The sequence below is a fragment of the Wyeomyia smithii genome, chromosome 3, assembly GCF_029784165.1.
Source record: "Wyeomyia smithii strain HCP4-BCI-WySm-NY-G18 chromosome 3, ASM2978416v1, whole genome shotgun sequence".
In the NCBI taxonomy this organism is placed as follows: domain Eukaryota; kingdom Metazoa; phylum Arthropoda; class Insecta; order Diptera; family Culicidae; genus Wyeomyia; species Wyeomyia smithii.
Window position 1 is genome coordinate 198,557,135 of NC_073696.1, and position 26,653 is coordinate 198,583,787.

Sequence of the window (26,653 nt, forward strand, 5' to 3'; positions counted from 1 at the left end):
AGGTATCCAGATTCAGCTGGATTATCCCGATTTTTGAACATGTATCCAGGTAAACAGCTTTGATGTCCAATTATCCAGATTTTTCATGGATGATCCAGATTTTATCCAGATTTTATTTTCTCTGTTCCGCAAAAAGGTCATCACTTCAATTTTGGCGCGAAATTTTGAAATTTTGTCACCTCAAATTTTGCGTACCCCAAGACTTTTATCCGAAAAATTAACCTTTCACCCCACGAAATGACTGCCAGATTTTTTCCAGATTTTTATTTTGCCTTTTCCAGGTTTTTAAAAAAATGACCTGGCAACGCTGCAGCACTTTAATCAAACTCGATCTTCCCTGCTGCAAAACGCTCGGATTGTAACCATAAAACCAGCAGTATAACTCCTTTTCCAGCAGTCCCGCACATACACTTATGACCGTGGGGGAGCCCACTCTTTATTTCTGTTCCGTTTCAATCGTTCATTCGTGTGGTTTCTTTCGCAGAGTTCGGTTTGCTGTCGGTCTGACGGAGGAGATTTGAGTTCAACTGGTTTTTGCTGCCAACCAGCATAAATTAGAACTAGTTTCACAAATTTGTGTTATTCGTTTTTTGTTTATTAAAAGTTCATCACCCTGCATTTCGCTCCGAGTGACTGGCTGATCTTTTTATCGGTGATTTCCGGTTTTTCACAGTTCCTTTCGCCGAAGTGAGCGCTATTGTGTTCTAAACAGAAAAGACCACAACAAAAGCGTAACCAACGCAAACAAAAAGTAATCACCGCCGATGATGGTTCGATGATGGTCGAGAGAAAGTGAACGAACGCAAATGATTATCGTGCTGGTTTGGTGGAAAAAAGACTCGCAACGGTCCAGTGATCGTTTCTAGTTTATTGTTGGAATTCGAAGTGCCCTTTAAATTTGGCATTCTTCATCGATTGCTGGTGTGGTTGAGAAGGTGTTAAATATCGTACCGGTCGGCTGTTGCCACTGCTACGAAGGATATAGATACCGATAGGTTGTGTGAATCCTGTGTGGGTGTCCGGATACGACGAAGTGATTTTTATGAATATTCAAATGATCAAATTTGCATAATTTTAACGGGTGGTGTTGATGTGGTAAGAGTGTGCGGCTGATTGGTGATTTCCCTGACGAAAGTGCTCCTTGGTGTCTTAAAATCTAAGTGCTAAGCAACTGGTTCGTATTTCTAGTGTGCATTTGAAGTTAGCTTCTGAGCCTTTATGAAAACTGGAAGCTTTTCGGGAGCTATTTTTCAAATTTTCTACTGATTGTGCAGGTTATCTCTGACCGTTGACAATACTTGGTAAGTAATATGCAGTATAGGTATCTGTTTAAATTGTTTATGTGTTCCTTTTCCTCCATTTTTCATGAAATTTTGCACTATTCATAAATCCTATAATTGTTCTAAACAAGACTAAGATCAATTTTAACCGGAGTGAGTGCTGCATTCCGATTCCGAAACATGAGCGTGTTTCTTTTCGGCTTTGGTTTCGATACTAGCTTTTAGTGTACAAGGCAATTATTTGAGCATATTTCGAGAAGTTCTCATAACTTTAGAATTGCAGTATTCAAACTCAATCTAGTTTATTTTGTTTATTTTAATTTTAAATAATCATTGTAGATGATAACCGAACACACAAATGTTGTAAAACCATTGCGAATACCGAAATTATTGCTGACCAGAAGGGGAATTATAGCTTCATTCATTTAGACTGTTATTAAGCGCTTTTTTTTTCAAATAATTTTGAAATTAATCTAATTCTAAGAACTTTGACATAACGTACATTTAGATTTTCCACGAGTTGCACGTTTCATTGACCATGAACAAAACAGTGATTTTCCAGTCGAACAACTTCTACAGATCTACAGAAACACTTTTCTTAGCACGTTTTACAAGCTTCTATAGAGACATTTGAAATAATGTTGTGTAAAGAATATGTCATAAAAATAAACACTAGACAAATACAAAAGATTTTTTACCAGAAATTATTTATTTAGTGTTCTTTACATTTCATTTCATGAAATTATGATTAAGTACGATAAAAACAATCAATCAAAAATGCCTCAATGTCGTATTCGCGCTTGGAGTCATTATCACAAGATAATATTATATAATATAAGACTTCTGTAACCTCTTATATGATCTCTAAAAGTTTTTACAACATAAAAAAATGGTATCAAAACTAAAGCTTTCTCGAAGATACTTTGAACTTTATAACGACTATCAAGCAAAATATATCATTTTTGCTAAGTAGAACTCGAATCAGTCATTGTAAAAAAAAGAAAAATATGTTTTGTGTGTCTATCATCCATCAAATTGGTTACATTTGTTCGATAAGTGCTAAATAAATAAAACAGGATAACAGCATTCATTTTATTATATTAGCATATATATAGAAAATTACATCACTTGTCGTATCGTGTCGTGTGCTTAACTGTACCTAGTGTTGTTTCTGCTATTCCAATGACTCAGACTCTTATTAGCTTTAGCGATAACTAAAGTAATAGTTTAACGTTTGACGCAAATTTGATACCAGTCATAAAATGTCGTCGGGTAGGGCAATAGAACGCCAGTTGCACGGAACTGTTTGTTTTAGTTCTTGACTGGGTTTTCTTCATTGAAAAGCGCTTTGCAACGGATTCTGGGTTATCAAAAATGCAGCTTCTAAGGTGATGAATTTCTGTCTCATGACCTCATATAGTATAGAGACATCGTGATGCATGATTTTCGTAAGTTTTCAGTATCTGTACAGCTGTAAAGCAGTTAGCAAAAGAAGAATAAGTTTCTCCAATAAATCTTTACTTCAGCCTATTTTTTTCTCCAAGCAACCAGTGTCTATTTCTGTTAACGCATTTCATTCCGTTGACAGTGAGTTAACCAGAATAAACAACCGCTCTGAAGCTGAGACTCTTCTACGCGGCGATGTGTGCTTTTAAATCCTTCGCCTTTCCACTTGTAAATGGAATATTATCTAATTATACTGGAAAGCTAGACCGGTTCCACTGTATTAACCGGGGGTAATAAACTAGTAAAATAAAACTACGTGTTTTAGTACTAACTACCGGTCAGTCGCTTTTGAGCTGTCATAACAGACGAAAGTGTTGTGGACATAGGATAACCGGTTTGGAAGTACTCGGGCCTATCGTAGTTTACGAACCATACGGAAGTCATGACCTTTAGTTCAAGTCACAAAATATATTTATTACCTTGTTCCAAGAAAGTTGAAGTGTGAAGTGTGAGTGGGATCGTAATTATCTACAAACCTTGCAACAGTGAGAGATCAGAGCATACTTTTAGTAATTTTTCAAGCCATCCAAAAAATCCTCCAGTTACTAAGCGCGGGTGGGTTACAGGAGCTAGGCACGAACTGCTGATCGGATCAAGTGTATATACCTACTGGCAAACACGGTCTCGAGAGCTCACGCTGAAGTTGATCGTGGTTTTGCTGAACCAGTCAGCATCAGGTTCGGCCAAGAGAAATGCACCTTTCTCTGCTTCTTACACTTCAATTGATCGGGTCGCGGGACTGCTTTCCAGCCTAAAAGTTGTTACTCATTTGGAGTTTGGTCAGGAATAACGGTTTTGCTTGACTCTCCTCTGCCCAGCACACTCATCTTTTTGTCTTCATTGAAGGAAGTAGGGTAGAAAACCCGACTATGATGATGTTTCTGTTTTAAATGGTACATCACAATTTTACCTTCTTTTAAAACCTAGAAGTACGCAATCGAGGAGCGGCTCTCTGCCTTGCAATAGGTTATCAAAGCACTTCTACCTTTGCTGATGAAATCACGTACGAATATTATTTGCGTTTCTTTTTCAAGCACTTAAGCGAACAGAAAGAGATTAGATGTTGGTTTTTTGTTTGTTAGCATGATTATTGGTTTATTGTGACCGTTAGGTAGGAGACGGGTGCGAGGTTTTTTGAAGCCGTTTGATAGTATTCACGTTGCTGGTGCCGATTGGTGGCAGCATTATATTTGGCAATCACGAGATGGTTTTGCTTCCTCGTTTTCAATCAATCGTTGTGATCGTTTTCTTCCTTCTTCTCTTCCTTCTGTTTCTCCATGTCCAACAAGGAAATTTGCCTTCTTACGCCATGCATGCGCAGCAGCCGTTTGAAGGAATTATTTATCGAGCTTGGAAAATATTCGCTTCAATTCGTTATCTCAGTACCAATGGTTTCTTTTTTGTCTGCTTGCCCGCTGCGGCAGTTGCGTCAAGTTTGAAAAACTGAGATGCTGAGAAAGGCCAGACATAACTGATTTAATTTAACACACGTCACTAAGGGTGGAAGTACAAAGTCAGCACAACAAAAAGTTTATAGCATTTGATGCTCATCAGAGAAAAAGCGAATTTTCGAAAAATTCAAAAAAAAAAAAATCAACCAAACTATCATGAAACCAGCTTTTTTTTCAAAAGCATTTAATTATTTTTATCGTTATAGAACTGTTTATTGGCTAAAAATGCCATTTTCGTATATTTTTTGCTAGCTATTTCGTTGAGCTAGGTGAACAGAGCATTTTTCAAAAAAAATGAAAGAAAGTTATAGCCTGTAGTTCCACTCCAACAGACTAGTTGTGATTGAACGTTGGGGTCAAAAAACTGCTGTAAAAGACAAATTTCAGGAACCGAAAACTTGCTCTCCGATAAATGTGCACAACAATATGACAAAATCTCAAGAATGTGTGCTGTCTCGGAAAAGGTTTGAAATCGACGAAAAAAGGCATTCCTGTCATCGTAGCCCGTTTTTGAATTTTTTGACAATATTGGCAGTAACATTAAAAGTTTGGTTAGAGAAAAATTGCGGATATAAATAGCGCTAATTCTTAAGCTGAGCGGCATCATAAGAAAATCAACTAATGAATTCCAATGAATCAGAAAATCTAGAAAAGAAAGTGTGTTTTATTAGTATAGTGGCAGCAAACGAAAAAAAAAATGGCATAAATCCTAGACAAAGTTCCTTATTGAGACAATAATCGTAAAGTAATAGCATATTTTTCCGACTACGAATTAAACTTAAATAATAAAACATTCTTTTTAAATATTTTATCATTCTTGTGTTAGTTTCTTCAAATTTCCTGTATAATTTTCCTGTATAATTTTTCAACACACCAACCACTATCTCCTGTTGATCAAAATGCGCCAAAGACCTTCGCTACCGTCGCCCGCTACGATATGATCTGGAGCTATTTGAACTCCCCGACGTCGCTACTGAGTACGCCCAAGGCCATGAGACAGCGTTGCCGGATGAGTGAGAGCTTACCGAAGCTCCTTTGGAGGATTGCTGCAGTACTGTGAAAGCAGCAATTAACAACACAGTGGAAGGTGCTGTCGGATTCGTCGAAAGCCGGAACCAAAAGCGTGAAGTGTGAGAAAATAAAGCAGCTGTATCGTTCTCAAGAAACACGTAGATTTTATAAGAAACTAAATGCATTACGCGCAGGTTTGGGCCGCGAGCTGAAATGTGAAGCAGTACTACAATTAACTTCTAAATGACTCAGAGACAGAGGACCAAGACGGTAGAAGGAACGACTTCGTTGGCACAGCGGTTAAGGGGACATACCCCATGAAAAGTGGAGTTAAGGAAAGAATGGATCGCAGCGAAGCTTATCAAGCTGGGTCCGGATAAGTTGGTTTCCAGCTGATAGTCTGGATCCTGGATACAGAACAGCTACCGGAGGAAGAAGTAATATGGCCAATATACAAGAAGGGCGACAAATTGGAATGTGAGAACCACCGAACGATCACGATCCTCAAAGCAGCCTACCTTTCCCAGATCATCTTTCGCCGACTATCGCCGCTAGCATGAGAATTTTTGGAAAGTTATGAAGCTTGAAGGTTGATCCTCCAAAAGTGTCGCGAATACCAAATCCCCACGCACCACATATTCATCGATTTTGAGGCCGCTTACGACACTATTGACCATGTAAAACTATGGAAAGTTATGGACGAAATTAATTTCCTGTGAAACTAACAAGACTGGTTAAGGCTGCGATGGATGATACAATGGCACAGTGCTGCGTGAAGATTTCGCGTAATCGAGCCCACCCCAAGGCGACAGTCTATCCTGCCTCTTGTTCAACATTGTATTTGAAGGTGTCATGAAACGTGCGGCATTTGACATGCGGCGCACGATTTCAAAAAATCCAGCCAGTTTATCTACTTCGCTGACGTCGTGCACCTTGTCGGAAGGACGTTCCAGGTTATTGCTGAACAGTACACCAAGCTGAAACGTGAAGCATAACAGATTGAATTGGAGGGGAATACGTCGAAGACCAAGTATCTGCTAGCAGGGGGAACCGAGCGTGATAGAGCTCGCATAGGCAGTAGCGTAATGATCGATTGAGATGAGTTCGAGGTGGTTGACGAATTTGTGTATCTCGGATCATTGGTAACGTCAGATAACAACTGCCGCAGACTTATTGTAGCTGGAAGTCGTACCTGCTACGGACTCCACAAGATGTTTAGGTCTGGCAAACTTTGCCCCCGTACCAAGTGCACCATGTACAAGACGATCATAAGACCGGTATTCCTCTACGGTTACGAGATACGGACAATGCTCGAGAAGGACTTGCAAGCACAAGGCATTTTCGAACGAAATGTACTTAGTACCACCTTCGGCGGATTATGTGAGGATGGTTTATGAGGGCGAAGGATGAACCACGAGCTGGCGCAACTCTACGGCGAACCCAGTATTCAAAAGGTTGCTAAAGTTTGAATGGTACAATGGGCTGGACATGTTCTGAGAATGCCGGACAACAATCCCGCAAAAATGGTGTTCGTCTCGAATCCGGCCGGTACAAGACGTAGAGACGCGCAACGAGCTAGGTAGTTAAACCATGGGTAGCGAGATCTCGGAAACGTAGGACGCTCAAGAAACTGAAGACAAGCTGCCATGGACCGAGTGCGTTGGCGTAACATTGTGACGCAGGTGAAATCCTGAGGGATGTTTCACCAAGAAACTAAGTAAGCAACACACAGTTCTATTTACATATATCTACATAAAAAAGTAATACATCAAACCAGTGATCAATTAGCGAACTTTAAAATATTTTGCAACAGATATGAAAGGCACTGTTCGAGTGAAAATATTTCTCTCCGTTCTGTTCTCACATTACAATATAGGACACGTTTTCCATGCAGGAATACGCGCATTTTACACATCTGATGACTGATGACATCATCAGTGCTAATTTGCTTCGGAGAATGCGGAACTGATGTCAAGATTTTACACATACTTTGAATTACAATTCAATGAAGTTCTGTTTTATTTAAATTCATTTGAATGAAAATAAATGAAATGAGTTTAGTTTCACAAGTTTTCATTCCCTCTTTCCCATAGTAGAAGAAAACTAAACATTGATGCAAACAAAAATGGAGGGAACTATAATAAAGTAGCTTAGACTGCTGAGAACTGTGGAAATACCCTATAAGTACAACAAAATTTCCTATTTTTATCGCCATTAGATCCTTTAATTTTAAAGTTTTTAGTTATTATTAGTTCGTCCGTTACTTATCTGTAACTTTCTTGAACTCTCAAAACAGTGTTGTAATTTTGACTTTTCGACGTTTCTCAAATTTTTTTTTCACAACTGCAATGTTATGAATTAATATCCCTCGCGTAAAAAGCGACCTTAGTGTACCTAAATTGTAGCCATTCAGGCGTTATTGGAGTACAGAAGAAAATCCCCTGCAATACCGATGTAAACTGCTTGAAATAGGTTCATGGCTAAATCAGTTTTACAATCTGAAAACAAATGCTGACAGAGAGAAAGATAGCACACAAACATATATGATATATAGACTGTTCCGAAAATTATAAATACATCTTCTTTCTTGAATAAAACAAAAAATACAGGATTTTTCGGGTCATTTTATTCTGAAATATAGATAATAAGTGTTTTCTTTCCAGTTTCAATTCAAGTTGGGATTATTTTTCGTATGATACGCGAGTTCTCTAACTTTTCTCTAACACTACTCATAAGCTTTTGCACAGTGTGTTCTCGGACCATTTTTACCACTTTAAGCCAATCTTTTTTAAATTTTTCAACATTGTCCGCTGGTTTGACATATTTCCTCAGCTTTGCCTTGGTCAAAGCCCAAAAAGTTTCAATAGGACGAATTTCAGGGCAGTTTGAAGGATTCATCTCCTTTGGGACACATGTGACATTATTTGTTTTATACCACCCTAGTGCATCCTTAGAGTAATGGCAGAAAGCAAGATCGGGCCAAAAGATTGGAGGATTGTTATGCTGTAACAACCTTTTCTGCAAACACTCTTTCACGTAAATTTTACCATTCATTGTGTCATTCGTAATGAATGGACGAGATATTTTCCCACATTCACAAATGGCCTGCCAAACCATTACCTTCTTGCCGAATTTTTCGCTGTAAATGGCTTTCACTGGTCCAGGGACATCCTTTCCCTTCGGTGATGTATAAAATTGCGGTCCTGGCATAGTCTTATAGTCCATTTTTATGTAGGTTTCTCCATCCATGATAACACACCCCATTTTTTTGGTCAGAAGTTTGTCATAAAGCTTCCGCCGAGCTCTCGGTTTCACAGATTCAGCTTGTTTTGGATTTCGTTTTGGCTGCTTCTGCTTCCGACGGGTCTGCAGACCCATTCTTCACTTGGCACGCATAACGTTACTCGCCGAGGTTCCAAGCATTCTCGCCACATCTCGTACTGATACTGAAGGATGCCGCTTGTAGTATTCCTTAACCTTTTTGTCCATTGATCAACAGGCACGGGTTTTTTACCACGTCTTGGGGCATCAGTAAATGTGCACTCTTCACAATACTTCCGCAATGCGGTTTGAACTGCTCCGACACCTATACCTTCTTCTCTGGCTAATTTTCTAATAGAAAGACCACTCACGGTGCCCCATTTGTGCACAATTCGCTTTCTTTGCTCGGGAGAAAGGCCACGCATTTTCAATATTTCGCACTAAATGTTAGTAAAAATGACAGCATCTGTTTCTTTTGGATGTAAACAACAGGACGCAGCCAACGTTTGGTTGAATACTGCACGTTATTTGAAATGACGGTTGATCGTAAGTGTATTTATAATTATCGGAACGGTCTATACTTATGTTTGTGTTTCACATTTCGAGTATTTCTTCTCAATATACTGGTAGGCAAGATTTGCGCTCGGTTGTCCAACGTATTCAAATCGAGATCGGCGAGGAAGATACGTCTGGACATTCAGAGGTTATCAACTCCTGCAGTTATAGTTACTGAGAGTATACTCGGTAAGTTGATAGACGGATCGGTGAACCAACTGGAGGGGACCTGAACGAACAGTGGAAGCACATTTATGATGCGGTCAGCGAAAAATTGCGAGAAGTGAAAGACATAACAACGGTCCGGTTCTTCTCTTCCGTCACCTCTAGACATTCAGCATGGAACCACCGAACCGAGTGTCTAGAGGTGACAGAAGAAAAAAACCGGATCTACGTCAACACGTTAGTAGCAGCTAATCGTGTGACGCGTCAAATGAGGGAGAAATACCGGAAAGCAAAAGCTGCCGAAAAGAGGCTTCAGCGCCGTGAGAAACGAGAGCACTACGATCGCGTTTTCGCGGAGGCGAAGAATTGCTTCACCAAGCACCAAACACAACACGAGGAGCTTCCATAGAACGATTAACTGAATCAGGAACCGGACCGTGCCAGTACCTGCCATGTGTAATGACAGGGAGGGAAACCTGATTACTTTTAACTTGCAGGTCAGGCGTTGGAAGCAACATTTTGAAGTGGTGTCGGACGGTGAGGAAGGTAGGAGATTTGTCGAGGGGAACAGGATAGAAATTGGGGAGGCATAACCCTTCTCAATTCCGCTTATAACATTCTCACCTGTTCCAGCGACTGAGGCCGTTGCAAGAAGCCTTTGTTGGAGAATACCAATACGGTTTTCGAGTGGGACGATCTACAACGGACCAGATGTTTACCTTGAGACAGATCCTTGACAAGTTTCGAGAACACAACTTGCAGACACATAATCTGTTATTGACTTTGACGCAGCGTACGATACAGTTAAACGCAAAGAACTGTGGCAAATAATGCTTGAACATGATTTTCCAACAAAACTAATTAAACTGCCACGTGCGACGCTTGACGGTTTCACATCATGCGTCAGCACAGTGGGCGAATTTTCGGATGCGTTTGTGTCGTTAGATGGTCTGAAGCAAGGTGATGGGCTCTCGAACTTGCTGTTCAACATAGCTCGAGAAGATGCAATACGAGGGGCAGGTGTGTAGAGGAGCGGTACTATCATCACGAAGTCCCACATGCTTCTAGCTTCGCGGACGACATTGATATAATTGGTGTTAACCGAAGAGTAGTTGAGGAGGTCTTCACGGCTCTTAAACGGGATGCTGCGAGAATTTCACTCACCATAACCACTGCCAAAAAGAAGTACATGGTGGCTGGAAAAGAGCGCGGTTGTTCTGCGAGTGTAGGTGCTGCGGTTGAGATGGATGCGGATACTTTGGAAGTGGTCGACGAATCTGTTTATCTTGGTACATGGCTAAATCAGTGGCAGACTAGAAAATGGGATGAGGCGCAGGCGCATGAATCACGAGCTGTACGAAGTATACAAACACGCTGATATTGTCAAGCTGATGAAACACGGTAGGTTACAGTGGACTGGCCCTGTAGCACGGATGGCGGATGAGCGACCTGCGAAGATAATATTTACCAAAGAGCCGGATAGAGGCCGACGACTTCGAGGCAGACCTCGCACGCGCTGGATGTGTGCTGTCGACGAGAATGCCAGAGCAGCGGGTGTAAGAGGAGACTGGAGCAGTCCAAGATCGAGCTTTGTGGATACATTCTGGATTCGACATAGGATCCCAACGATCTGACACCTAAAACCACCACACAGGAGGCTCCATAAGCTGCCTAAAATAAGTTCTCTAGTCGATTGAATTCTATTTTGAATGATATTGTTAGAGACAGATATGATCGGTATTTGGATTTGGTGGTCATTGCCATATCATCTTTTGGTATCGAATCACAAGAAATTTTATATTGTATTTTGATTTGCTAGTTTAGTCAATCTACTCTTGTTCTTTCGCCCTTCCTCGTATGCTGTTGACTTCATGAAGATGCAATTAGTGTTCAACGTCAATATTCAACTCTAGTTAGCCCAAAAAATTAGACAGTCAAAATTACCCTTTATGTATTATCGTACTTTTTTTTCGTCACATTGACTCGTAGTACTATTAACCACATTTTGTTTTCTGCATACCTGACTCATTCATTGTGAATAACCAAGATATACTACGCATGAATAGTGTGCCCTTTAATTCATGACTAACGAAAAGATGCTTCTCTAAATTCCAGACCAGCAGAAAAATATGGAGCGTGTTACTTTTGGACTAAAGTACAAAATTAAAAATAAATGTTACCCTATTCAAGCTATTTTTGGCAATTATGAGTACAAGTTTTCTTTTGCAAAACTGAAAGGATATTCGCTATAACTATGCTTTCGATGTCCAATCTTTTATAAACTAATTTTGTAAAATGCATGTAATTCAAGTAAAAAAATTGAGAGTTCTATCAAAAGATCAATGCACTATCGATTGATAATAGCCGTTGTTAGTATTCGTCAAATAAAAAATTCTGCAACTTAAAACTCAAATAATCTGCATGCATGCGTGAGGAACCCATTTTAGAGTTCAAAAGTGTGTAATGTTCAATCTACGTGTGTCCTCCTTTTATTCAGATACTTCCACACTTATCAGTTTAATGAATATTGCGTTTATTTCTACTGAAAATTGGCAGCTCTAGCAAACAAAGTTATTTTTTTTGACACGTTTCGCAAACTGTAGCAAATTAGATCGGAAACCGTTAATTAAACTGTCACTAGTCATGTGGGAAATTCATCAAATTTTTGCGTCTATGGAGAACAAAAGTCAGCCACCAACGACGACGTCACATCATTAGGTTGACACCGATTTCTACGACCGCCATCCGGCTTCAGCGCTTCCATGTGACAGATGACTAACGAGCCTGTCGGCTGTTGCAAACCGCCATTCGATCTCATCCGCAGATGTAACCTTGCCATCGAGTTTTGAACTTCGTTTCGTGTTCGGTAGTACTTCTTTGATCGAGGCTTAACATTATCCGTACCATAGAGTTCGGTCGATTTGTGCACTGCAGCTGGGTCTACATGAATAATTGTGCACACACTAGGGTGGTACAACTTAACTTCTTCAGGTTGCAAAACCCCAAACTCGGTTTTGGCTTTTTTGTGATCTTTGGCAGTTTATAATCTCATTGTGGACGGAAAGTTATTTCGAAATCTGAAGGGTATAGTTGAATTGTTCAATATTTTTCTACATCCAACTATTCGCCATCCTAATGTAAATTTGCTCCTTCGCAGTCTCTCTATTGCGATGCTAATTTGATAGTGCTTTCGTGTTGTCTGGGGCATTATTTTAAAATAATTTGATGCAGTCTGTATAGACAGTGTTCAAATGATGGTCTCAAGAGTTATGCTTTTGTGTGTTCTTTTATGTGTACACTCATTCACGCTGCTGCGCGGATTTAATGTAGGCTGCGGTTAGCAAGAGTCACACAATGAAGGCGTACAGCAGAGGATTTTTTTTTCATATTCAACGTACCAATTGCAACATGCAAAAAATATACATTTAATGAGTGCACCAACATAATCACTGTTGAGTAACTTTCGGTTTTTTGTTTGCTTTATAATTTGACAGCCATAATGAAATTTGGATGAATAAAAACTGCTTCATTTGCTTTTTGATGATTGGACAGAGCTTTAAGAATAACCAGCGGGAAAAGCGTACAGCTGGTCTAAAATTACACTATGATAAATACGCTGACAGATGCGGCAGATGGTAAGCTGCTCCCCAGGGAATCTCAACGGTGGAGTGCAACGTAGCTTGTCGCTTAAGCGCACTCTTGCATCGTATATCAGCCGTAAAGCACACGGAGCACCAATGGGTAACTGTTCCGTTGGTGAAATAATCCGGATTAAGTTGTTGATTCACACAACATAGTTGTCCATTTTGTATCATCGGAAATGTTGGCCAACGATCGCTCGGAATTAGATCACTGTGCGTCGTTTTGAAATCCAATCTCCCCTTGAGCATCTCAGGAGAAATCTCCCAATTGGTTTGTTGTTTTTCCAAACGCATCGATTGGCTTTATGCATTACCACCGGTGTGAGTATCTTATAACAAACGACTGTGTGTAATCGGTATTGATTCGATGGCAGGAAACATCGAACAGAAGTGAACTTTTCCATTGAGCCGAGACTTAATCTTGTCGTCGATCATTCCTGAAATCACTTTCATACAGTGAATTCGAAATAAAGACAGCACAATCATGGTGGTAACTCCGGTGAAATTTTTTTTGCTGCCCAATCGCTTCCGGGCTGTTGCTTATTCCACAGGTCATAATCATCAATGACACTATCGCATCTATCCATTTCGAATCATCTCCATCCATGTCGTTACGAGAAGTAAGAGAGAGAGGATCATGGAGGCGATTTGTCAGCCGGCCGGTGCTTGACAGTAAAACCATTCTTAATTTTCTGTGCCAATGTATTGGTGCGTTCACCATGTGCGAAATGAGCGGATGCTTGTTTATTTAATTAAAACCTGCCAATCCACAACTTGGTTTTTATCACATCGTCATCAGTTTCAACATTCAACTCTTCGAGGTAGCAAAGGCAAAACGGGGAACTCCCGTGTAACCTTGGATGATGGTGAGATTTTTTAATCTAGACACTTTCTTTCATCTTGAACTTGTAGGGTTTTCCATGTATACGGAGAATATTGAATCATTAATTTGCAACGATTCAAACGGATTCAAAGAAACAGCCCGATGTGGTACGTGGGAAGAACATTCCTGATTTGCGGAGAAAGAGTCAAATAAAAACAAACGGATAATTAACTTGATCTATTGCGTTGTCATGTTGGGAGATTATGAGGATAAGGTTAGTTAACTGCTTCTACTTTCGTCGTCAGCTGATTTTGTTGTTGTTTTTTTTAATTGGGGGGAGTTCGTAATCAATATAAAAAATCAATGTGCTTAAATTCGTGAATAGTGTATTTCCAGTTGTGTTTTCCGTATAATTTGGAAGCAATGTGTAAATTTTAATAGGCGGAAAAGAAACTGTTTCTTAAACCACGGAAAGATTGATCATACAAAACTTGCCACTTTCGTATAGAAAATTCAAATTGATTCAAACACTGATTTAAAACCTGGGTGTTTGCGGTCAAAATAATTAGCGAATACTCATGAGTTCGAATTATAATCAAACCGCTAGGTAAAAACAATATCGCACGCTTAGCCTTGGGGCTAATAGCGGTCTCGATCAACTGACTATAGCTGAGAGAATTCGTAATCGATATTGTTTTTGGCACATTTTGCATGTGTAGGATAAGTACATTGATACACCGTGCCCCAGTGCTGAGTCGAGAAAATTTCCAGCTCGAAAAAGTTCCTTGACTCGATCGGGAATCGAACCCGATATCACAACCGTGTGGGAGAGCTAGCCGACCGACATCGCTAACCACATAGCCACGGGGACCACCGCTAGGTGTTAGAGGAATTTTCCCGCATGGGTTTATTCTCAGGCACAATCTTCGTTAGAGATGCAAAGGTAAACTCGGTATCTGGCAGGCGGCAACAACGATTGTAATACTTCCTTTCTTCTCTAATCGTAAGACTGTAGCCGGTGCCGTTATCGATCTTTACAAAAAGCAGAAACTTCTGAGTTGTTGTACATTGAAAACTACGAAATGTGTGGTCGCCAAGTTCAAGCAATTCTTCAACGTTTTCAAATTGCTATTAAATTATTTTTTTATTTGTTACGTTCTTCTGATATGCAGCGCGTCACTCTAGCATTTTCAAATATCTGCGTCTTTATTTTCCAAAGTTTACTTCAAGAAGTTATTGTATGCTTTTTTGCGTGTGTTCTTAACAAAGCTATTTCTGACAATTTGAGACATTAATACTTTATTTTTTTTAAAGGGGGGGGGGGATTTGTTAGTAGCTTAGTTATTTATGATAAATATTAGTAAATAATGAGTATGTGTGTCCAATCACAAATGGTGACTTCTCAACACTGTTAGAAATTTGTAATTTTAATTGTTAGGATTTGTTTGCTTTCGCAATTAGGACTTATCATTCGTAGGGATTTCAACCTACTTGTCAGAAAAGGGGAAGTAAACTTACAACTAACTTAATTGCTAACTTATTGGCTATAAAGAGAGATTATCGTAGCAATTGAGGATTGCGACGATTTTCGTCGAAAATTGTTAATAATTTTATTTGACATAGCTTCTAATGGTTCAACACCAGTAAGTCTATGTAATACTTTCAAATACTTTTGTCTTTTTATAATTCATTCAACTTATCTTGGAAAATTGTTTTCAAATTTAATATTCATTACTTGATTCCTTTTTTTTAAGGAAGGGATTTGTTAGTAGCTTAGGGAGTTATGATAAATGTTAGTAAATAATGAGTATGTGTGTCCAATCACAAATGGTGACTTCTCAACACTGTTACTTACTTTACTTTTACTTTTAAGGCGACAGACCGATTATCGATCCAGTGCCGAATCCAGAATACGTCGCCATGTTCCTCGGTCTTGGGCTGCTATCCTCCAATCGCCCCTAACACCTATTCCGCGTGCATCCTCGTCGACAGCACACATCCAACGAGTGCGGGGTCTACCTCGAAGTCGTCGACCTCTATCGGGATTCCTGCTAAATATAGCTTTCGCTTGACGCTCATCCGGCATTCTCGCTACATGCCCAGCCCACTGAAGCCTGCCGTGTTTTATACGCTTGACTATATCCGCCGATTTGTATGCCTGGTACACTTCATGGTTCATGCGTCTGCGCCAAACACCATTTTCTAGTTTGCCGCCAAGGATTGAACGCAAAATCCTACGCTAAAAAACACCAAGAGCTCGCCGATCAGCCTCTTTCAGCGTCCATGATTCATGGCCGTAGAGAGCCACCGGAAGAATCAGTGTTTTATAGAGTGCAAGTTTAGTACGGATTTGCAGACTGCGGGACTTTAGCTGGTTACGTAATCCGTAAAAGGCCCTGTTTGCGGCTGCTATCCGCCTCTTTATCTCACGGCTAACCTCGTTGTCACATGTCACTAGTGTTCCCAGGTAAATAAATTCGTCGACTACTTCAAATGATTCCCCATCTAGCACCACCGCAGCACCAACCTCCGACGGACTACCACGCACTCCGCCAGCCACCATGTATTTCGTTTTGGCAGAGTTTATGACAAGCCCTAATCTCGCAGCTTCCCTCCTGAGAGGTCCGAATGCCTCTTCCACAGCTCTACGGTTGATACCAATGATGTCGATATCGTCCGCAAAACCGAGAAGCATGTGCGACTTCGTAATAATGGTGCCGCTTCTCTGCACACCAGCCCTCCGTATAGCACCTTCCAACGCGATGTTGAACAATAAGTTCGACAGCCCGTCACCCTGCTTCAAACCATCTAACGTCACGAACGAGTCTGATATCTCACCGGCTATCCTGACGCTTGAATACACTGTTAGAAATTTGTAATTTCAATTGTTAGGATTTGTTTGCTTCCGCAATTAGGACTTATTATTCGTAGGGATTTAAACCTACTTGTCAGAAAAGGGGAAGTAAACTTACAACTAACTTAATTGCTAACTTATTGGCTATAAAGAGAGCTTATCGTAGCAATTGAAGACTGCAACGATTTTTGTCGAAAGAGACATTAATACTTTGCAAAAAGTCCTCAGCGGGGTGGGATACTGAAGGATTAAATAAAAGTAACGCACAGTTGATACCAGTTGAGCTGAATATACAAATCCGTTACTTATCAAGCAAATAGAGGATGAAGAGTGAAAAGTATGAAAAATAAGTTTCCATGCCGGTACGAATAATTTTCCCACAATGAACCTAACGATTTGTTTTAGCACATTTATTCTCATCATATTATTTTTTTTAAATACCGATGCTCCGAATGAACTGAAACTTTTCTTGGTAACTTGAAACGTCTTTTAACAAGCTTTTAATAACAATTTTTTTCAAGAAATCTTCATGGCTTAAACAGTTCTGTTTTTCTTAACTACTAATTTACTTGAAGCTCTTAATAAAACATTCATCACCTGTTTCGTTATTGCCAAAGCTAAAGGTAGTCATTATATTGAAAAATGTACTTACTTCACTTTACTTTGTTGGCTAACGGACCGTTCACCGGTCTAGAGCAGCCGTTCTCCAGTCTCCTCGTACACCAACAGATTGTGCATCTTCTTCCACCGCGCACATCCACCGCGTGCGAGGCCTTCGACTCCCTGCCGCTGTAGTTCTCGAGCAAGCAAGCCAGCCCGCCCCGGTTCATTGAGAGATCGGACGTTCCAAGTACCCAATTTCCAATCGTTTACCTTAATCTTTTTCCGTGTTCGTAGCCTAGGTCTTTGCCGATTGATCCGTTCCGTATGTCTAAATTCGTTGTTCGTGGTTGAAGAAAGGTTTCGGTATGCTACCTTACCAGGGTCGCGATACCTACATCCTGCTGAAGGGGCTGCCATCTTAGGTGTAGCTGGCGGGATACAGCATTCCATAATTCAGCCGCCCGCTCCGGGCAGACGCTGTTGTACGCCGCCCCTAGTATGGGGATACAACCGCGTACGACCACCTTCCCAGTCAGCATACGACCATAGTTTCCACCGAGGGTTGGTTACCCGATCTTCGCTAAGATTACTCGTATTCCGGTCGGCACCACGTGGAGATTGGGATAGGAGTTGCTGGACATAGGTGAATGGCAACATTACTCAAGTTAAACGTGTCCAGCCATTTGCCAACCATATTGAAAAAAATGTATCAGTCTGTAAAGTAGTAGGCCATTTGATGTGGGACATCCTTAAAGAGTAAACAATGGCGCCATTTTGAATTTTTTGAGAAATCGTAAATTGTCAATGTTTTCCGGTAGGAGCGGGGGCCTAGCGTGGTTGGTAACGTCTCCGCCAACCACGCTCGACGCCTGGGTTCGAATCGCACCGCCGACATAGGTGCCGATGGTTGTGAGGTGGCGTGATCCACTCACAACCAACCCAACTGGTCTAGATTCAATCCTAGCCGACACCGGTAGATTTTCTGAGGCGAAAAATCTCTGGGATCACGCCTTCCATCGCATGAGGAAGTAAAGCCGTTGGCGCCGGTCCGTTAATAAACGGGTCGTGGGTTAGGGTCCTGGGTGGAGTCGCCTCCCCGGGCGTCGGTGATTGGCACAACAACAGTGGCGGAACTAGACCGACGGAAAATAAGCGAGAATAAAAAAAAAATGTTTTCCGACGCCATTTTGTTTTAAAACCAAATATCAAAATTTAAAGAGTTTGTCCACATAATAGCATCTTCTTACCCATCTTTCAATACCGGGCAAAAATTGACCTTAACGTGAAACGGGTCGGAATCCAAGCAGTGGCTTCCTCCTGCATTACGAGAACGCCTCATAAAATACACCCAACACAAACGGGTAAGTTTTTGTTACTTTAGAGCAATATTTCATTACCTTTTGTGCCTAAAGATCGCTCGATAGACAAAAAAGGTAACAAACTAGAGGTAATAAAATAAAAAACAGCTAGGCGTCGTACACAAATCACGTAACGCATGAGGGCGGGGGGAGGGTGGTTGAGTCTGCGTTACATATTGCTTATTGTTACATAGGGGAGGGGGGGGGGTGATAGTTGCGACAGTTACGTAACGGTGATGTTTATTCAAAATTGAAAATTTGTAGGGGGATCACGTTGTTCAGCGTTACGTAATTTCAGGGGGGAGTGATATCGAGCGTTACTTATTGTTACATAGGGGAGGAGGGGGAGTGAAATCTAGATTTTTAGCGTTACGTAATTTGTGTACGAATCACTGTTTAGTTCCCTACTCTGTACTTTGAAATGAAGATATTTAATACAGTGTGACTATAGTTGCCGAAGATGTGAATATGGGTTTGCTACGTAGATGGGCACGAGTTTTGTATAATCAAACAATAACAAGCAATTTTTTGGAACCACGGTGGGTTCGAAATAAAAATGGAGCCAAAAAAATGTCACATACAACCCAGTGCAAAAGCAAAGGCTCGTCTAAAGCCTGAATCAAACAGGTCCAAATGCGTTTTCTTGAAGCAATGATTGTGTTTTCAACATGACTTGCATCCGCTTGCAAGAAAGCATATGTTTTTGTTTTTTTTTTCTAACGCAGTTTACAGATTGTGATGTGATTTTGAAAAGCATACGAAAAAGTCTTTAAGATTATTAACGTTGTATGAGGGAGAAAAAGTCTACCTGGCAGCTCAAGTATACCTGGCAGCTCTTGTCATATTTTTCCTCTACTCCGAAGGCGTATGAAGAACAAACTAATACTCGCACACCGGACGAAATGTAGATGGAAGAAACTAGTAACATCTGCAAAATATGTGACAGTATGTGTTGTTTGTTGACTGGAGATGAATTTTATTACTTTTTAAGTAATGAAATCATTGTAAAAGGGAACCTCTTTTGTTATCGTGATCTCGTAACATATGCAAAACACATGACAGTATGTGTTGTTACTTGACTGGGGAAGAATATTATTACTTTTCAAATAACAAATCTATTACAAAAGGCTGAATTTTTAGTTATTGCTTTTAAAGTACCAAGAAAAAGTTCACAGCTACCAGCACGTAAGAGTCGCGCAACCACTCAAAAAGAAGTATACTTTTCTTTCTACACTAATAAATATCGTGATCGCAAGTAATTTTCGCGAAATTTGGCCGAAATGGGCTGAAACTTGCCCCTAAAGTGTAGCGCCTCGCAAAATCCCGTGTGTCAAATTTTGCGCCCGCGTTGTCAGCATTGCATTCAGAGCATTCAGAGCAAATAGTATGAAATTTATTTTGTAAACTACATATTGTGAAGTAGATGTGTTTTCATTTCTGGTGCGACATGGTTTTAGTGGTTTTTTTTATAGGGGGGAATGTTTGTAATGATTTATTTATGTACTAATATCTATTCAGAATTAATATTGTGTGTTCTGCCACAAATTGTGACATTTCAACACTAATATATATATATATATATATATATATATATATATATATATATATATATATATATATATATATATATATATATATATATATATATATATATATATATATATATATATATATATATATTTGTACGCTTTTTTATATTATTGAATGTTATAAGCTTTCGCTTGATAAGTTAATGGAATTGTAGGAAAATTATTAAACCTACTTGTCAAGGAGAAAAAAAAGGAATAAAACAAAACTTAAAATAACTTGAAAAAAACTTAAAACTATCTTACTGACTATAAAGTGAGCTAATCGTTGCAATTGAGAATTGCAACGATTTTTGTCGGAATTTGTTGATTATTTGGCTTGACATATTTTCTAATGTTTCTATATAAGTAAGCCTATGTAGCTCGTTCGTGCTAAACCAGGGAGGACGCTTCAAAATCATTTTCAAAAGTTTATTCTGAATCCTTTGAAGTGTCTTCTTCCTGGTTGCACAATAACTTGTCCAGATGGGAACTGCATATAACATTGCTGGCCTAAAAATTTGTTTGTAAATTAACAGTTTATTCTTGAGACAAAGTCTAGAACTCCTGTTGATAAGAGGATATAAACATTTGATTTACTTATTGCACTTTGACTGGATATTTTCAATGTGCTCCTTGAAAGTAAGATTCTTATCATAAATTAGCCCTAAGTATTTATCTTGATCAGACCAATTTAAGACCACACCGTTCATCATAATAACGTGGTTATTGGTGGGTTTGAGAAATGAAACTCTTGGCTTATGAGGAAAAATAATTAACTGTGTTTTTGAAGCATTAGGGGAAATCTTCCACTTCTGCAAGTATGAAGGAAATATATCTAAACTTTTTTGTAGCCGACTGCATATAACACGAAGGCTTTTTCCTTTTGCGGAAATGCTTCTATCGTCACAAAACAGAGATTTCTTACAACCTGGTGGTAAATCAGGAATTTAGAAGTAAAAATGGTATATAAGATTGGATCCAAGATACTTCCCTGAAGCACATCAGCTCTAACAGGCAATCTATTAGATTTACCATTTAGATAGTTAACCTGAAGAGTGCGGTCAGTTGAATAGCTTTGTATCATTTTTGTGAGGTGAAGCGGTAAACTGGAATTTGACATTTTAGCTATTAAACCTTTATGCCGAATACTGTCGAATGCCTTTTCTATATCTAGAAGAGCAGCTCCAGTCAAATAGCCTTCAGATTTATTAGTTCGAATCATATTTGTTACTCTAAGTAACTGATGAGTAGTGGAATGTCCATGGCGAAAACCAAACTGCTCATTTGCAAAAATTGAGTTCTCATTAATATGTGTTATCATTCTATTGAGAATTATTCTTTCAAAAAGTTTGCTAATAGAGGAAAGTCAACTAATTGGTCGATAACTTGATGCCTCAGCTGGATTGTTTTTCGGGACTTTGGCATTTTTCCATTTCGTAGGAAAATGTGCTAGTGCAAAGCATCTGTTAAAAATTTTTACCAAGAAATTTAAAGAGTTTTCGGGAAGTCTTTTGATGAGGATTTAGAAAATCCCATTATCTCCTGGTGCTTTCATGTTTTCGAATGTTTTGAGAATAGCTCGTACCTCATTCAAGTTTGTTTCCAATATTTCTTCGGAAAGAAATTCTTGGGTGATGATCTGATCATACTTTTGGTTTACTTCATTCTCAATAGGACTTACTACGTTCAAATTGGAGTTATGAACACTCTCAAACTGCTGAGCAAGTTTTTGAGATTTTTGTTCATTCGTTAGAAAAATGCAATCACCATCTTTAAGGACTGGAATGGGCTTCGAAGGTTTCTTAAGAACCTTCGAAAGCTTCCAGAAAGGTTTCGAATAAGCTTTTAGTTGTTCACCTTCTCTCATGAAATTCTCATTCGGCAAGAGAGTGAATCTATGTTTAATTTCCTTTTGTAATTCCTTTTTTTTTTTTTAAAGGGGGGATTGGTTAGTAGCTTAAGTATTAATGATAAATATTAGTAAATAATGAGTATGTGTGTCCAATCACAAATGGTGACTTCTCAACACTGTTAGGAATTTGTAATTTTAATTGTTAGGATTTGTTTGCTTTCGCAATTAGGACTTATCATTCGTAGGGATTTAAACCTACTTGTCAGAAAAGGGGAAGTAAACTTACAACTAACTTAATTGCTAACTTATTGGCTATAAAGAGAGCTTATCGTAGCAATTGAAGATTGCAACGATTTTTGTCGAAAATTGTTAATAATTTTATTTGACAGCTTCTAATGGTTCAACACCAGTAAGTCTATGTAATTCGAGTTTACCAAACCAAGGAGGCGCTTCAAAATCATTTTCAGAATTTTATTCTGAATCCTTTGGAGTGTTTTCTTCCTTGTTGAACAGCAACTTGACCAGATCGATACAGCATAAAGCATTGCTGGTCTAAAAATTTGTTTGTAAATCAAAAGTTTGTTCTTTAAACAAAGTTAAGAATTCCTGTTAAAGAGAGGATATAAACATCTCGTATATTTGATGCACTTGGCTTGTATACTCTAAATGTGCTCTTTTAAAATAAGTTTTTTATCATAAATTAGTCCTAAGTACTTAACCTTGTCAGACCAACTTAAAATAACCCCATACATCTTGACAACGTGATTATTGTATGGCTTGAGGAAAGAAGCCCTAGGCTTATGCGGAAAAATTATCATTTGAGTTTTAGAAGCATTGAGAGAGATTTTCCACTTTTGTAAGTAGGAAGAAAAAATTTCTAAACTTTTCTGCAATCGACTGCATATGACACGAAGACTTTTTCCTTTTACGGAAATGCTTGTGTCATCGCAGAACAATGACTTTGTGCATCCTGAAGGCAAATCAGGAAGATCTGAAGTGAATATGTTGTACAGGATTGGACCCAAGACTAAACCTTGAGGTACACCTGCTCTGACAGGAAATCTATCAGATTTTTAATTCTGATAGACAACCTGCAGAGTTCGATCAGTAAGGTAATTTTTTTAAATTTTGATCAGGAAAATTGGAAAATTAAAAGTTTGCAATTTCGCAATCAAACCTTTATGCCAAACACTGTCGAATGCTTTTTCTATGTCTAAAAGAGCAGCTCCAGTGGAATAACCTTCAGATTTGTTAGCTCGTATCATATTAGTAACTCTGAGCAATTGATGAGTAATGGAATGCCCATGGCGGAAACCAAACTGTTCATCCGCAAAAATTGAATTTTCGTTAATGTGTGAAATCATTCTGTTAAGAATAATTCTCTCGAACAGTTTACTTATTGAAGAAAGCAAACTGATTGGTCGGTAACTTGAAACTTCAGCTGGGTTCTTATCCGGTTTTAAAATTGGAGTAATTTTTGCATTTTTCCATAATATGGGAAAATATGCAATTTTGAAGCAGCAATTGAAAATTTTCACTAAAAATTCCATTGTGCTCTCAGGGAGATGTTTGATTAATATATGAAAGATTCCATCGTCATCAGGTGCTTTCATATTTTGGAAATTTTTAATAATCGATTTAATCTCATTCAAGTTAGTTTCAATTATTTTTGCAGGTAAAAAATTTTGGGAAGAAATTAAATCAAATTGACGTGTGACTTCATTTTCAATAGGACTCTTACCTTACCTTACCAAACAGTTCCAAGCCGTGGTGTGGCCTTTGCTGTACATAAGAGTCGTCTCCATTCCACTCGGTTCATGGCTGCAGCTCGCCAGCTCTGCAGTCTGCGTAGGGTCCGCAGGTCGTCTTCCACCTGATCGATCCACCTTGCCCGCTGTGCACCTCTCTGTCTCGTCCCTGACGGATTGGTTTCAAGAACCATCTTTACCGGGCTGTCGTCAGACATCCTTACAACATGCCCAGCCCACCGCAACCTGCCTATCTTAGCGGTGTGAACGACAGATGGCTCCCCAAGCAGCTCCTGCAGTTCGTGGTTCATTCGCCTTCTCCACACTCCGTTTTCCATCTGCAGTCCACCGAAGATGGTACGCAACACCTTCCGCTCGAAGACCGCAAGGGCGCGTTGGTCCTCCACAAGCATAGTCCATGTCTCATGCCCGTAGAGGACTACCGGTCTGATCAGCGTCTTGTAGATGGTTAACTTGGTGCGGCGACGAATTCTACTCAATCGGAGCGTCCTCCGGAGACCAAAGTATGCACGATTTCCTGCCATAATGCGCCGTTGAATTTCTCTGCTGGTATCGTTGTCGGCAGTTACCAGTGAGCCCAGATACACGAACTCATCAACCACCTCGATTTCATCACCACCAATTTGAACTCGAGGTGGGAGGTTAGCACTGTCCTCTCGTGAACCCCTTCCTTTCATATACTTCGTCTTCGATGCATTGATGACCAGTCCAATCCGTTTGGCTTCAGCCTTTAGTCCGATGCACGTATCCGCCATCTTCACAAAGGTCCGAGCCACAATGTCAATATCGTCGGCGAAACCAAACAGTTGAACCGACTTTTGGAATATCGTGCCACTCGTGTTAATCCCCGCTCTTCTAATGACACCTTCCAGGTTAATGTTAAACAGTAGGCACGAGAGACCATCACTTTGCCTTAGACCTCTTCGGGTTTCGAAGGGGCTCAAGAGTGCCCCCGAAACTCGAACTACACACATCACTCGATCCATCGTCGCTTTGACCAACCGCGTCAGTTTGTCCGGAAATCCGTAGTCGTGCATAATTTGCCATAGCTTGTCCCGATCGATTGTGTCGAACGCCGATTTAAAATCGATGAACAAATGATGTGTGGGCACGTTATTTTCGCGGCATTCCTGCATAACCTGCCGAACCGCGAATATCTGATCCGTGGTGGCGCGGACACCCATAAATCCCGCCTGGTAGTGCCCCACGAACTGCTTCGCAAATGGTGATAGTCGACGGCAAAGTATTCGGGAGAGTACCTTGTAGGCGGCGTTCAACAGAGTGATTGCCCGATAATTGCAGCACTCCAGTTTGTCGCCCTTTTTGTAGATGGGACACACAATACCCTCCATCCACTCCTCCGGTACTCGTTCTTCCTCCCAAACCTTGACAATGACCCAGTGCACGGCTCTAGCCAGTGTTTCTCCACCGTATCCAATAGCTCGCTGGGAAGTTGGTCCACTCCAGCAGCTTTATTGTTTTTCAGCCGACCAATCTCCTCCTCCACCTCCAGAAGATCGGGGGCTGGGATTCTGATGTCTTCTGCTCGTGCACCAAGATCAATTGCCATACCGTCCTCGCGCTCTACTGCATCGCCGTTTAGATGCTCGTCGAAGTGCTGCCTCCACCTTTCGATCACCTCACACTCGTCTGTTAGGAGGTTGCCGTCCAAGCTCCTGCACATATCGGCTTGCGGCACAAAGCCTTTGCGGGAGCTGTTCAGCTTCTCGTAGAACTTCCGAGTGTCGTTAGCTTGGTACAGCTCTTCCATCGCTACGCGATCTCGGTCTTCGAGCTGGCGCTTCTTTCTTCGGAGGACTGAGTTTTGGCTGTTTCGTGCCTGTCGGTATCGTTCCACGTTCGCTCTCGTACGGTGTTGCAGCATTCTCGCCCGTGCTGCATTCTTCTCCTCAACTAACCGTTTGCATTCGCCGTCAAACCAGTCATTTCTATGATTCGGAGCCCTTGTACCTAGTAGCGCTACTGCAGTGTTACCTATTGCGGATCGGATGCTTTTCCAGCCATCTTCAAGAGTAGCTGCGCCAAGCTGCTCTTCCGTAGGTAGCACTGCCTCCAGCTGCTGCGCGTTTTCCTGTGCAGCCTCGGCGTCCCGCAGTTGCTCAATATTTGGTCGCGGCGTTCGACTTCGGCGGGTGTTATACACCGTCGATAGTTTTGAGCGCATGCACACGTTGATGATGTCGGAGAAAAACCTGCCGTCGATTAAAACGTGGTCGATTTGGTTCTCTGTCTGTTGGTCGGGTGATCTCCAGGTGGATTTGTGGATACCTTTGCGGGGGAAGAAGGTACTTCGGACTACCATACCACGAAAGGCCGCAAAGTTTACGCACCGATGGCCGTTATCATTAGACCATCATGCAGGCTATCTGGTCCGATTACCGGGCTGTACATTGCCTCCCGTCCTACCTTAGCATTCAAGTCCCCAATAACGATCTTCACGTCCCGTCGCGGGCAGCTATCGTAGACCTGCTCCAGCTGCGCGTAGAACGCTTCCTTCTCGTCGTCGAGTCTTCCTTCATGTGGGCAGTACACGTTGATGATGCTGTAGTTGTAGAACCGGCCCTTTATCCTCAACTTGCACATCCTTGCGTTGATCGGCTGCCACCCTATCACGCGTTGGCGCATCTTACCCAGTACTATGAAGCCGGTTCCCAGCTCGCTGGTGGTACCACAACTCTGGTAGAAAGTAGCCGCCCGGTGCTCGCTTTTTCATACCTTCTGTCCTGTCCAACAAAGTTCCTGCAGCGCTACGACTTCGAAGTTGCGTGGATGTAGCTCGTCATAAATTATCCTGTCGCACCCTGGAAAGCAGAGCGATTTGCAGTTCCATGTCCCAAATTTCCAATCGTAGTCCTTATTTCGTTGCCTAGGTCCATGCCGATTGTTCCGATCCGTATTATCTCTTACGTTGTTTGTAACATGTTGTTTTCCGGGG

The 26,653-nt window shown here is 40.6% G+C and overlaps 1 protein-coding gene across 1 annotated transcript in view; it reads left to right on the top strand.

Annotated features, from left to right (window-relative positions):
* Positions 1 to 387: 387 nt before the first annotated feature.
* LOC129730463 (CDC42 small effector protein homolog) overlaps positions 388 to 26,653 on the top strand; it is a 118,546-nt gene continuing 92,280 nt past the window's right edge. Inside the window, exon 1 of the mRNA XM_055689804.1 lies at positions 388 to 1,301. The gene's annotated coding sequence lies outside the window, so the exon portion shown is untranslated. The remainder of the gene's footprint in view (positions 1,302 to 26,653) is intronic.